We start from the raw sequence: 13,320 nt of genomic DNA on the forward strand, positions 1-13,320 counted from the left end.
TAATCCTTGAATCATCGTTAATATTCAATTTGTCTTTTTTAAACTTTCAGAGAAGCTGATTGATCATTGATTGCTCTATATAAGTCCTTTTTTTTTTTTTTTCGGCATGTGAGGTCACTCCATCACGAAATTGTCATCGACAAGATTTTAGCCCCTGACCTGGTGACATAGAGGTGCCTGTCTTGCCGTTGAATATGCGTGGCACATATAGAGATGCTGTTATTTAACGTGCACTTAGTTACTTCTTCTTAGCCCCATACTACAAGTTGAGAAAGAAGAAAGAGTGTGGAATTTGTCTCTTGGAGCTTATAGTTTAGAAAACATATGCACATGAAACAAATAGAATGGGAGAAGGAAGGAACAGACGAACCAAGGAGAGAGAAAGAGAAAACATTAATTCGTTTGTTTATTCATTTGTTTATAAATTCATCAGATATTTGTTAAGGGGCTCTTATGTACCAGGCACTCTTTTTGGCATTTGGTGAGTGAATTACTAACTGATAGAATGTGGAAATGTCCAGCATAGACAGTAAATACGGCAGCAGCTCAGGGAAGTGATCCCACCCCCAGAGTTAGCACCCTGGGCGAGAAGATGCCTGAGTTGTAGAGTAGCCTCTTCCGCTGTCTTACATGTGTACGTGTGTTTGTTTTTCTGTCGAGGAGGATGATTTGCCTGATGGAGGAGTATATTTTGTTCAGACGCGGCTCCTTTCTCCTTTTCTGTAACATGCGATTTCACGGGTCTAGACAGGACTTGAGTTGTCCTTCCTGCACCCACTTAGTTCAAAGGGAACACCTGAATAAAAATGAGCGAGAACCACCTTCACCCCAGCACAGTGAGGCTGCCTTCGGAGAACGCGCACCAAGACCAGACCTCAAGGTGGAGGGACCGGAGCCTTGCCGCCCAGGGGGAGTGACGTGTCCAAGACCAATGGCGGTCTTGACTGTGCTGGTTTCCTTAGAGCTCTCTTTCCTTTCCTGAGGGCTTAGCGTACAAGACCTTAACATTTCATAAGTTTTGCCCCTGTATTAGATGTGGATTCTCTTCATGCTTTCATTCTATCTAAATGTATAATAAGATGTCCACATCTGATGCAGCGTTATTTAAACCCTTTGGTGACCAAAATATCTCATCCTTGAGTCTCTGCTCCTTAGCATCCATACTTTGGGTTCTGTGTCAGACTCACCCTCCAAAAACTCGCAGAGTCAAAATCTCTGGATCAGAAAGATCGGAATATACAGGTTTGAGAGCATGCCAGGATAGGAATACAGAACGTCACCCTCTGCAGACTTAGGGGAAAGTGTGTGTGTTTGGGGTGTGTGTGTTTGAGCCAGCTCAGGTCAAGGCTGGCAGAGATCATTGTTACATACTGGACATGATCTAGATGAAGAGCAGAGACCATGCCCTGAATGAGAAGAATGAGGAGAGGAAGAGATGAATGCATTTCTGAGATGAGAAATTTGGGTGAAATTGGGAGAAAGAAGAAAAACCCTTTGATCTCAAAGAAAGGGAGTTGTAGCAGGAATTATAATTGCCCCAGCCTTGTTAAACACCTTGCAGTTCCCCGGTGTTAATGGCTCATGCCGTCTCCCGTGTGAACATGTGTACACACTCTTCCCAGTAGCTGAAATACCCTTCCCCAGCCCTGCCTGCCCAACTACCTGGGACAGACCCATTATCCTTAAATACGCAGCATAATCCTTGTCTTATTCTAAAAGCCCCTTTATCCCCTCAGGCCAAGGAGAGAGCCCCTCTTCTCTGCCCTTTGCATGGGTGTCTCTCTCTTTTTTAATTCAGCAAATGATCAAATGATGGCTGATGCCATGCCATGCCCTCTGAGAACACGGAGAGAGTTCTGCTCCTTACCTTGGGTAATGAGGGTGTTGGAAACTTTGAAGGGGAGCTTAAAAGCAGCTCATTAGGTCAAAGGGCCCTGATTGTTTGGGTGTAAGCTGAGCCCTCGCTGGGGCCGTGGTGGCTGAGGTTCCACCAAGGGCTTTCCTTCCCAGAGACGGTGGTAGCAAAACATCATCAAAACATAGACTGGGGGGCTTCCCTGGTGGCGCAATGGTTGAGGGTCTGCCTGCCGATGCAGGGGACACAGGTTCGTGCCCCGGTCCGGGAAGATTCCACATGCCGCGGAGCGGCTGGGCCCATGAGCCATGGCCGCTGAGCCTGCGCGTCCGGAGCCTGTGCTCCGCAACGGGAGAGGCCACAATAGTGAGAGGCCCGCGTACCGCAAAAAAAAAAACAACAAACATAGACTGAGGGTTCCGTAAATTAGGTCTCACGTTGGCCAGCCTATATGTTCTCAGCGCTCAGGGCAGACCCCTCCATAGATTATCCCAGTGGGTCCTTGAGAATTCATTTAAGAAATCAGCAAACTCCTTCACACACCCAAGTGATGATGTGGCTGGTGGATCTGGCGAACCCCGGTGACCTGGAGCTTGAAGTGGGGCTGCCTCATGACCCTGGATTTAAAAAACAAAACAACCAAGTGCCTTCTTGCATTGTTAAGACTCATTGGATGAAAGGGCTACTACTACTTAGTTAAAGTTTGGAGTTAGGGTTGATACTAACACAACACAGAATTTTGGAGTTAGGGTTGATACCACGTCACAGAAAAATAAGAGGTCGACGAGAGTAAAAAAACAAAACAAAACAAGCATTTTGCCTTCTGGTACAGTATTTCATTATAGCAAAAGGAAAAGACTGAAGGAAAAGCAGTGTATAGTAACAATAAGAATGGTATTAGGAAACATTTAAGTGCTTCCCAGGCATTGACCCATTTTATCACATTTAATCCTTGGAACAACCCTCTGGGAAAAGTCCTGGGATTAGTTCCCTTCATAGATATAGAAACGGAGGCACTTAGAGACGAATAATGTACCAAAAGTACAGTCAGGAAGTGGTGCAGCCAGCATTAGAACCCATAGCAGTCTCTTTCCAGAGCTGTCATAACGAAGTGTCTGGGTACCTTTTATGATCAGGGACATAATAAGTCCCATCACCGTGACGTTCAATCTTTACATCTAAGATGCTACTGCCAGGAGAGCTCCAGCGCCATCCAGGCTAGGGCTACTAGGACATTGCCTGGTGCCCAGCGATGTATTGGAAGAAGATGAAAAGTCTGTCTACCTGTTTGTCTGTGTGTCTGTCTCTTCTCAGTAATGGACATGGGAGTGTGAGGGGTTCCTTAATCAAGGAGAAGTAACTCAAGACAGTGCACGAGCCCTTGTTCCACTGTCTCTCCTCCCAGCCCGGTTGTGGCTACAGACAGATTCAGGGCCAATTTCACGTTCACGTGGTGGGCCAGGGTTGTCACTGTGGATTCCTGTAAGAAGCAAAGAGGCTCTCAGAATTTTACCTTTGTCTTATTTCAGGTTCTATTCATGCTGACCAATCAGTGGCTCTTTGTCACATCCCTTTGCCAAGTGAGTAAAACTGGACCCGCCTCTTTGTTCCTCCAGACCTAGTTCTAGCCCCCAGCCTGGTCTCCAGCCTGGTCTCCAGCTTGGCGTATGGTACAAAAGCCTTGTTTCAGAGTCATTCAAGTCCCGCTCCTCTCCTTACTAGCTGTGAGATACTGGATACGTCATTTCAACTCTCAGAGCCTGTTTCTTCATCTGTTAAGTGGGCACAATAATGCCTCCTTCATAGGCTTGTTTTGAGGATTAAGAGATATTATGGAAAGTGCCAAACCCATCATGAGCTCCCGGTAAATATGTGCTGCGTTTCTCAGCCATCTTGTTACCAGGCACCAGCCCTTCCTCCCGCGTTTTCCCTTTCTTTGGCAAACCCTGTTCCGAGGTCCTGGTACATACCTCCTGATTTGTAACCGGCAGGCTGTTTTCAGTACTCCCAACACCACCTCCTTGATCATGACTGGCTTTGGGCTTTGTTTTCTTAGCTCTTATCTCAAAGTCACCTGAGCTCTGAAACCAGGAAGCCAGAGGCTCCCTAAGGCAGGACTGAGCTCTGGCGGGGAGAATCACACCCCTCCTCTTTCATCCACCCGACAGGTGACCTCAGACGAGTCTCCTTGCTGACATCGGAGAGGTTGCTGGGTGCTAGACACTTGTGACCAGGTGCTTGCCAGGCATCAGATCAAAGATGCACACCAGTGCTCTCAAATCAGGGAAGCTGAGTTTAAAGATTGACCCCCACACACACCTCAAAAGTAATAAAAGAAACTGCGAGGCAGATAATTGCTCCCATTTTACAGATGAGGAAATACAAACAAAATGAACTTTTGTGACTACCTAGTTTGCCGGTGAGTAGCAAAGATTGGATTCAAACCTGCGTCTCTCGCACTGCAAACTCCAGGTAACCTTCTCCACGTGCCACGGTATCTATATAATAGGATTCCTGTTTGGTAGGTTATCATGAGAAGGATGAGGGAGTATATGGCGGGGCTTTGCCACTTCAGAAGGCTGGCCAGAGGGAGGGACGATGGCTGTTGATGTTTTACACTGTGTGTGCCGAGCCGGGAAGATGTCAGGAGTAGCATGAGGTGGGGAGAAGAAGTTGGTGGGGCAGTGGGATGGTGAATGGATAAGAAAGGGTGTCAGAGGACAGTTCACCACAGAGCTCCCTGATTTCAAAGGCCTGGCCTGTTGGGTTGTGACATTACATAGATGTGTCCTGACCCATCTCAAAAATTGGACCTCACTGAATTTAATTAAGATCAATTAGACATTCCTCCTATTGTTCAAACACACAATACCTTATTTGTCTGAAAAGAACAAAGTTCTATATGACCTGAAAGCTTCCTGCTTCATCTATTGCTTTTCCTCAAGAGGGATGAAATGCCGTTTGAAACAATAAAAAATAAATAATTGGCCTGCAGGCTGGACTGTCTGCTTTTCTGTATGCATTTTCTTAAGACGAGAGTTATCAGATCTCAAAAGGAATCTAATATCTCTGTGATGCTATGCTTCCTTGCAAATTTCCCTTTTCATCCAGCCCAAACCTTACCTGTGGCTTCAACCTGAGATGGAAATGCCAGCCCCCACCAGTAGTTACCTGGCGCATAAAGATTTCCTCTCTCCTTTCCGGTATGAAACAGCCAGAAGCAGGTGAATGGCTTGCGAGGTTGGACCAGAAATTGAGAACATTGTTTTGGTGGGAGCAGGCGTGATGGAAAGAGAGAGCTTTGATGGTTAAAGAAGAGGGAAAAAAATCACAAGGAAAAAGGACGTAAATATGTTTGGAAGTCAGGTGATTTTAGCCTCCTCCTCTGAGACCCCCACTCAATTCACCAAGTCCTAAAGCATGTTAGTGACTTATTCAATGGAGCACAAGTTACTGATGTTTCACAGGGTTTATGACCTAGAGAGGATCAGAATAAGAGCTTTTGAGTTGTTTTCCAAAAAAGTTTTCCCTCCCTTTGTTCCCTGATATTCTGGTGGCACAATAGTGCCTAAGATTCAAGAGTTCTCAAATCCTGTTTATATTTTTTAACTATATTCTTGGTAGTTTTATATATGGCATTAATTGTAAGCTAAAAAGCACCTAGAAATTAGTTCCTCTGCTAGGGTAAAATGTGTACCTGACACATAATAAGTAGTTCGTAGTGATAGTTTTTGTTATTATTATTATTAAAGAAAATATGGAGAGTATCTTATCCGTCTTTCTCTTTGTTCAGGTGAAGTGTGGAGTCTCAGAGAGGTGAGGGGATGTGAGCACGATCACCCTGTTAGCTCATGACAATGTCATTGACAGGCCCCCGTGTCCTATCTAATACTCCTACACCGTCTCAGGGTTAAACCGAGCACTTGAGGCCACTTTGGACTAGAAAAGATCTGCCTACCTGTTGATGGACCTGTTGGGAGACTCCCAATTTGGAATTGTTTGCGAAACTACCTGAGCTTTCAAAGAGTGGGAAGTGGACGCTGAGGGTTGTGGACCTTAAGGTCCTGCTTCAGATTCGGTCCCTGAGTCCGTACACCTTTCCTCTCTTCCCAGCCTCCCTCTTCCATCCCCTGTCCCCTGCCAAGAACTGGCCTCATCACTTTTCTGTAGGAAAGAAGACCAAATCTTTGCATTTTTCTATGGTCTCTTTTCAAGGCAGAGGTGTCTCTGTGTGTGTGTGTGTGTGTGTGTGTGTGTGTGTATGTGTGTGTGTAATCGGTTACTGTTAAGGAAAGAAAAGCCACAGAGAACTCTAGGGCCCCAGAAAGGGTTTTCAATGTCGCAATTTCTATGCCACACAGCGTGGAAGGCAATTATCTTTGGAGGGGATTCCGCAGCCCTGCACAGGCTTCCCTGGTGTAAGATTTATTGTCAGCTGGATTGCGTGTTCGTTATAAGAGCATTTACTCGGCATCTAAAGCGCTGTCAAGAGTGCTACTTCCTGAATGTTTCCGAGGTTGCAACTGCTAAGCTTCACTTTCCCGTCTTGGAGATACATTTTTGAAATGGGATGCAGTGATTTGTAAGGCCTCGTGCTTCCCATTGACGCTGACAGGAGCTGCCTCGTTCAAACCTTGCTTGCTGCCGCGGAAATTCACCAGCTGATGCCCAGAGCCCTCCTCCCTACCCGCCTGGCTCGCACACCAGGGCACCTGTCGTGGGGAGCGAGCCTGGCAGTGCGTCCCGCTGTTTGGGGGGGACTCATGCCAGCTCATCAATCTCCGAGTTCACTGTTGTCTTACTTAAACAAAGGATAGACGAAAGCTCTTCTTTTCCTCTTTTTTTTTTTTTATCCCTCTTCCTTTTATATGGATCTTATGAATGCCTGAGGAAAACTTGAGCCGCGAGCCAGCTAAATATACTGTATCATGAAACCTTAGGGACCACTGAAATGGGAACAGTGGCCCTTTACTGCTAAGAAGGTGTTTTATTGAAAATGTACTGACATACCTCTCCCCGGAGAGGGAGCAAAGGAGAAGGCAAGGTGCCCAGCAGTAATACAGGTTGTTCTCTTAGGTGAGCTAAAATACAGAGTTCGGCACTCCTGTGCTCTGAGCCAGCCGGCAGTAGAGTAGACGGATGTGCATTTTTACATTAAAAGTGCCATATTTCACCCTCGGCATCTCCTCCCACCCCCCACCCCCACCCCCGTTTTTTTTAAGTGTCTTAATTTATATATTCCAGTTAATAGTTCATTACATGGCCTTTCTCTCTCCAGCTTTTGAAAGTTATCTTTGGACTAAGTTGAGGTAGTCGAAATGTCCTAGTCCTGGCAGGCCTACCAGCAGAGGGCAGGCGTAAAGAAGGTTTTGACATGAGGGTGTGTCAGCCTAGGGTCACAGGAGGGTGGCGTGGGCCGGGAGGGAGACTGGTGAGCATTGTTCGGAGGGCAGGATGGAACACGCTGCCTCTGCCTCTGCGCAGGCCTGCTGCGCACCTCGGGTCACCCGAAAAACTGACTTTCCTGCCTAAAGGTGGCCAGTGCCTTAAAATGATACTCAGTGATTTCTATATAATTAAACATTAAAAAAAAATTCAAATGTCATCTCATCACCCAAGAGCCATTTTTTCTTTTCCCCTTCAGTGACCCAGTTCTGCTTGTGCCTAAAATCGAGAGTTTGCACATGGGTGTGTTGTCAGCACTGTCACTCTTCGGGGTGGCGGGTGGGGGTGGTGAATAAGGCCTCGTGCTTAATGGTGATAGTGATTCTTTCTTCCTGATACCTGAAGGGAAGAGCTCTTTGGGAAATGACCTCCTGCCCTAAAACATGTCCCTTTTTGAGGCTTTTGTGCACCTCGGTGTAATCTGTTCTAACCTTATGGTAGAAGCAATCCAGTAATACATTGTACATTATATTAAAATGAGATTATGGTTCGAGCATAAATGAGAGAGAGTAATTTGTTACTGTCAATCAGATGCAGAGTTTGGAATGGATGTTGCCATTTTTCTTTCCCAGACAAGATTTTGTTTACCAGTGACATTCTATGAATATCTTTACATTTCGAGTGAGGGACTTTTTTTTTTTTTTTTTTTGGAGAGAGTGGTAAATGTTTTCCATACCTTCTGTACCCATCATATTCATAAGTCACCTGAATGTTGACACGTCACAGTGTGTATCTAGAAAATTAACCAGGAGCAATCGCATTATAAGATGTTGCATCAAATGAAGATGCTGATGACAGTTTGGAGGGTGTCACAGGAAGAAATGTAAACTCCTTCGCAAGAGTGAGAACTTGCAGTCTTTTCCCTTGGCTGAGCGGGAGTGAAAGAAAAGCAACGTAATTGCCTTCATTGTCCACAGACATAACAGCGACATAAACAATAGCAATCTGGAGCTAACTGCCTTAGCTCCCTGTAGATGGATGATGTATTAATTTATATTTTTAAGTAAAAGCCCCACTTAAATCAAGAAGGAACGGCAGGTCCTTGGAGACAAGTGCCCAAATGTCCGGAATCGGGCATGTCTGTTGCAGTTTAGTCTCTCTAATTGGTTGGCGGTCTTTGGAGACATGAGAAATAACTAAAGCAGGGCTCCTTCTGGAGAGACTCGCTTCCCTGGGCAGGTCATCAAGCCCACTTCTGGGGCGAGGGGCCTAAATTCTGTAGTCCTGCCCTTGCAGTGTGTTCTCTAGCAACAGGGTCAGTTGGTTGAATCTCTTTAAGTTCTGTCGTTTCAGACAGAATATGTTCTGGGTACTCCACGAAACGAATGGTTAAAAAGAAAGGAAATAAGTGTTCAAGGAAGGGCTGTTTGGAAGAAGATGGGGAATTGAATTAAGATTTTGGCCCCTTGAAATTCCCTGGCGGTCCAGTGGTCAGGACTCCACGCTTCCACCGCAGGGGGCACGCGTCCAATCCCTGGTCGGGGAACTAAGATCCTGCATGCCGCACAGCACGGCCAGAAAAAAAAAAAAAAAAAGAAAGAAAAAAGAAAGAAAGAAAAAGATTTTGGTCCTCATGAGCAAGTTGATTTTTTTCAACCCATCAAACTGTTCATCCCTTGGTAGAGATAACTGACTTTATCTGGGGAGGTGTCTCGCTCTCAGTGTTGCTTAGAAATATGCGAGCCAGTGCCCATTTACATGTCCTTTTTCTGGTGATTGCCAAGCAGCTCCGGCTGGAGCCGAGGACCACGTGGGCCCAGCACCGTGGCTGGTGTCTCCTCCTTGGCCGTGCCATCCATCAAAGTGTGGGAATAACGTCCCGACAAGATGCTCCTTCTGACTCTGCGTTGAATACATCTTCTCTACATTCTCAGCTCTGAATGGGCAGTAAAACCTTTCACTTTCTTCTGCGTTCAAGGCTAGGGCTCAGCAGAACCAAATAAAATACATGATTTGAGTCCCAGGTGTGTTATTTGGTGGTTAGAGTTTGGTGTGGGATCATAGTAATCTGTTCTTAAGTACACAGCCAGCTGCACAATGGACTCATTTAGCAACTGACAGGTTTCTTAATATGTGGTGTTTGAACAAGGGCTGTATCTGTTGTGGGTGTTAGGATGTGGGCATCAAAAATATTTTTCAGTAGGGTATTTAGCATTTCCTTCACTCTTCCTTAAACATTAGCACACCCCCCAGGTATTCATTTTATATTATCATGGCCTCTCTTTTTCTGGAACTATTCAGTGTCTTGTTTCCCCTTGTGGCCCGTGGAGCTGGGTGTGTTTGATTCTTAGACAGGGAAAAGAAAAAAAAATCATTTTGCCTTTCTAAACTTCAGCTTCCTCCTCTGTAAAATGGGGATTGCAATTTCTGTTCACATTGTGACAACTAAATGAACCCCTGTGGCTGAGTAACCCATTCTAAAGCCTGCCCCTCAATCCAGATTTTTCTAAAGCTCCCGCAATCCAAATGTCTAAATGCTGCTGCTTTTATTTTTATTTTATTTTATTTTTTTGCCTTTCCAAAATGACCTGGCACTCAGAACAAATGGCATCAACTAAGTCTTCTAAATCATTGCGCCTTTTAACATTTATATTGTATTCCAGCCGTTGAAAGTTCCAGTTCTCACTGAATTCCAGGCACAGGGCAGGTAGACAGGACCACGTGGAAAGGGATCTTTTTTTTTTTTTCAAGTTTTTTGTTTTCAAAATATTTATTTATTTGGCTGCGCCAGGTCTTAGTCGAGGCACGCGGCATGCAAACTCTTAGTTGCGGCGTGTAGGATCTAGTTCCCTGGCCAGGGATTGAGCCTGGGCCCCCTGCCTTGGGAGCGTTAACCAAAATGGCCTGGGCATATAAAACTTATCCAGGTTTATCTCTGATGGTATATTTCCTTGCCTAGAAGTAGCCTCTGAGTCACCCTGTCATGTTTGGAGAGAGGGTGGGAAGGGCTCCAGGTGGCCTCTGCTTTTGCTAAGCTACTTTGTCACCTCCCCCCTTATCCAAACCATTAGTCCTCAAGACACCACCTCCCCAAGGGGCCTTCCCAGCCCTCTCCTGATCCACTCATCTCCCCCTGCTCTGTGGTCTTACGGTGTTTCATGCCGCCACCATGCAATTTAGTATTTGTGTAACCACCGCATTGCATCACTCTCTAATTATTTTGTGTGAGGCTGGACTCCACAGCTGGGTCACAAGCTTCTGTAATGTTTGTTGTTTGCTTGTTTGTTTGGATGCTCCCGGGAGACAATTAGCTTACAAACGCAGACCTGCAAAGGAGGTAGGCCAACCTGTAAAAGCATGCTTGAGTTTTATGGATGCCTCTGAAAGAATTTGTCTTTAAAAAAAAAAAAAGAATTGCTCCTTTAAAGGGCACCCTGATGTTGTTCACAGACGTTAAATCTCTAATGAATTTTAATACCTTTGAAAAAAAATCGCATGTGGATTTTGAAATGAACATTGCTCCTCTCTCACTGTGCCTTGGTTGGAGAGAACTTCCTATATTTTTATTTCCTGTCTTTGGGGCCCTGCCAGCCCCTACGGAAGGAGGGCCTTGTCTCTTTAAGAGTCAGAACTCTACTGATTCATGGTACACTGGCAGATTTAAGGCCCCTCTCCCCCAAAAAGAATGCCCTTGGTTCTCTGTTGAATATTCATGAGAGGGTGGGGTCACATTTTTGTGACCTGAAAAACTTCCATTAATAAATTTGTTATCTGACACAAAAACACTTTAGGGTGGAGCTCGATCAGTGCTGCACTCATTTAACATCTGATCATAAGTTGACAGTCAACTGGCGCTTTTGTCTCTTTTGCTGGCGGATTAATGGGGGAATTGTCTGCTCCCGAGCTGACCTGATTGAAATTCAGGCATTTGCTTGATCGGAAGTAGTATCAATATGCTTTCTGGTTTGTAGTAACCTGCGTTAACACCTCAAATGGAAAAATACTTTCAAGTAAAACTGAAATTAGTGGAGTAGGGTTTGTGGCCTTTTTATTTTTTAATTGAGGGAAAATACGTAATCATTAATGTCACGACTACTTTTCCTCGAATATTTTTAAGAAAAATAATTTAAAAGTTAGAGTTTTGTTTGTTTGTTTTGTAAGTATAGGCCAAAAAGTTTTTCCCAAAATTGAACAAGGGTAAATTAGAGAGGTGATTCTAGATCTGCCGAAAATGACTAAATTAACCTGGCACCGAAATCGGGCCAGTTGAGCCCACCAAGTTTAGCATATTGGTGACTTTTTTTTTTTTTTCTCCTCACACTGTACTCAGGTTTAAACAGCATTAAACAGCAGTGACTAATAGAGGTCATCTTCAAGTGCTCATTGAGAGTAGCCTGTGTTGATGTTGTTGTATAAATAAGAACGGAATTTAGAGAATTATTTCTTAGCGAAAGAGTGGCAGATGCTTGCTTCAGCAGCTGTCGTTCTAGAGGGCAAGGAGCTTCGTTCAGCAACGAGGTACGTTGGTTGTTATTTATTTCAACCCCCGTGTCGGGTTCGTTTTCCTCTGTGCGCACAAGCACACTCTGGCGAACCCGGCTCTTGGAAAGAAAAGGGGGGAAATAAAAGAGGCCAACGCTGGGTTAAACCAGGGACGTGAAGCGAAAGTTCTCCCGCAAAGGCCGTTTTCGAGGAAGTTCTCCTGCGCTGCCTTTGAGCCCCGCATCCCCTTCCGATTCTAAACAGTTGCTCCGAGCAGTCGGGGTGTGCGCCGGACGCGCCAGTTCCCCTGCGTTGCCGCTCGGGCTGCTCTGAAAGGCCGGGACAACTCTTTGTCCGTTTCCAAGAGGAAACAAACACAGCCACCCCACCAAAAAGCCCCGACCCGGGAGCCCCGGCCGGAGGGAGAGATGCGCGCCGCGCCCGGCTTCCCAGACGTCAGCCGGAGGCGGGTCAAAGGGTTAACAGCAATTAAGCGGAGTTGCTCCCGAAACAAAAGCCGGGTTTCAGCCGAGCGTGATTTCACCTGCCGCGCGGAGGGGGCCCGGGGGGCGCGGGCGCGGGGCGCGGGCCGCGGAGCCCATTGTGTGGGGCGCGGCGCGGCGCGGGGTGTTTAGAGGCGGGTTGTGATTGGTGGAGCAGGGCGGGGCGGGTGGGCGCGGCGCGGCGCGTCTTGTCAGCCCGCGAGCCGGAGCGCCCCTGCGCGCGTGCAGTCCGCCTGCACGCCGAGGCCGCCGGACCCCACGCCCGGCCCGCGCGGGCGCCCTGAGCCGGCTCCGCGCGCCTGGCGGCTACATGGAGAGTGTCAGGTTGGTCCCTGTGATTGATCTTTGCCGTTCTGCTCTCCTTCCCCGGGCTCCGCGGTGCCAGCTTCCTGGGGCCTCGCTGGGGAAGGCAGGAGCGCCCGAGGGTTTCTAAGTTGAGTCTTTTGGAAAAAAAAAATAATAATAACCATCGCTGTTTACCAACTTGGGTGGGAGTTGCGCTCTGGAAGTGGAGGCGGGGGGGAGGGAGTGCAGGGGTGGGAAGAAGCAGCTCCAGGCCTGTGGGTCCTGGAAGATAGAGATTCGCCCCCCCCCCCGCCGTTTCTCTCTTGCTCTCCCTTTTTAAAAATGTTCATGGGTGGGGTGTAGTTGAGAGTTGAAGGAAGTCCTGCTTGTGTTTTGCTTTCGCGCTCTCGCTCGCTCGCTCTTTCTTTTTTTTTTTTTTTTTTCGTTTGCGACTGGTTTTCTGCCGTTCTGGCCTTCAGGCAGCCACTTTGGTAAAGCCCTCGCCATCACTCCATTCGGGGGACGTATCTGGGGTGTGATTTATGTCACTTTCAGAGCGTGTGACATATACAAGGAGCCTTCCATCTCAGTGTAACCCGTGTGGATGTTTCTTTGCTTCTGATAGTTTGTTTCTATATCTGTCTAGGCTATTTTCAGCTTAGCTGTTCAAATTCAAGGAGTTCACACACAGTCACGGGGGGAGGGGGACGAATAAAGCCGCACACAGAAAAGGGCAGGCTGGCGGAGGGACACCCAGGCAGGTTTGGGCGTCTCAGCCTCTGTTGCATTACTTTGCTGGTTGATTAAGTA

At 46.7% G+C, this 13,320-nt stretch overlaps 1 protein-coding gene across 10 annotated transcripts in view; it reads left to right on the forward strand.

The window, feature by feature from the left end:
• Nucleotides 1–13,320, forward strand: part of FOXP1 (forkhead box P1) — a 596,443-nt gene that overhangs the window by 476,450 nt on the left and 106,673 nt on the right. Inside the window, exon 1 of one of the 10 annotated variants that reach the window (XM_081246280.1) lies at nt 12,443–12,549. The exons of the other annotated variants lie outside the window; for them this stretch is intronic. The gene's annotated coding sequence lies outside the window, so the exon portion shown is untranslated. Of the gene's footprint in view, nt 1–12,442; nt 12,550–13,320 lie in introns of those variants that run through there. 10 annotated transcript variants of the gene reach the window in all.

Source organism: Mesoplodon bidens (genome assembly GCF_964165515.1).
Source record: "Mesoplodon bidens genome assembly, chromosome: 10".
NCBI lineage: Eukaryota > Metazoa > Chordata > Mammalia > Artiodactyla > Ziphiidae > Mesoplodon > Mesoplodon bidens.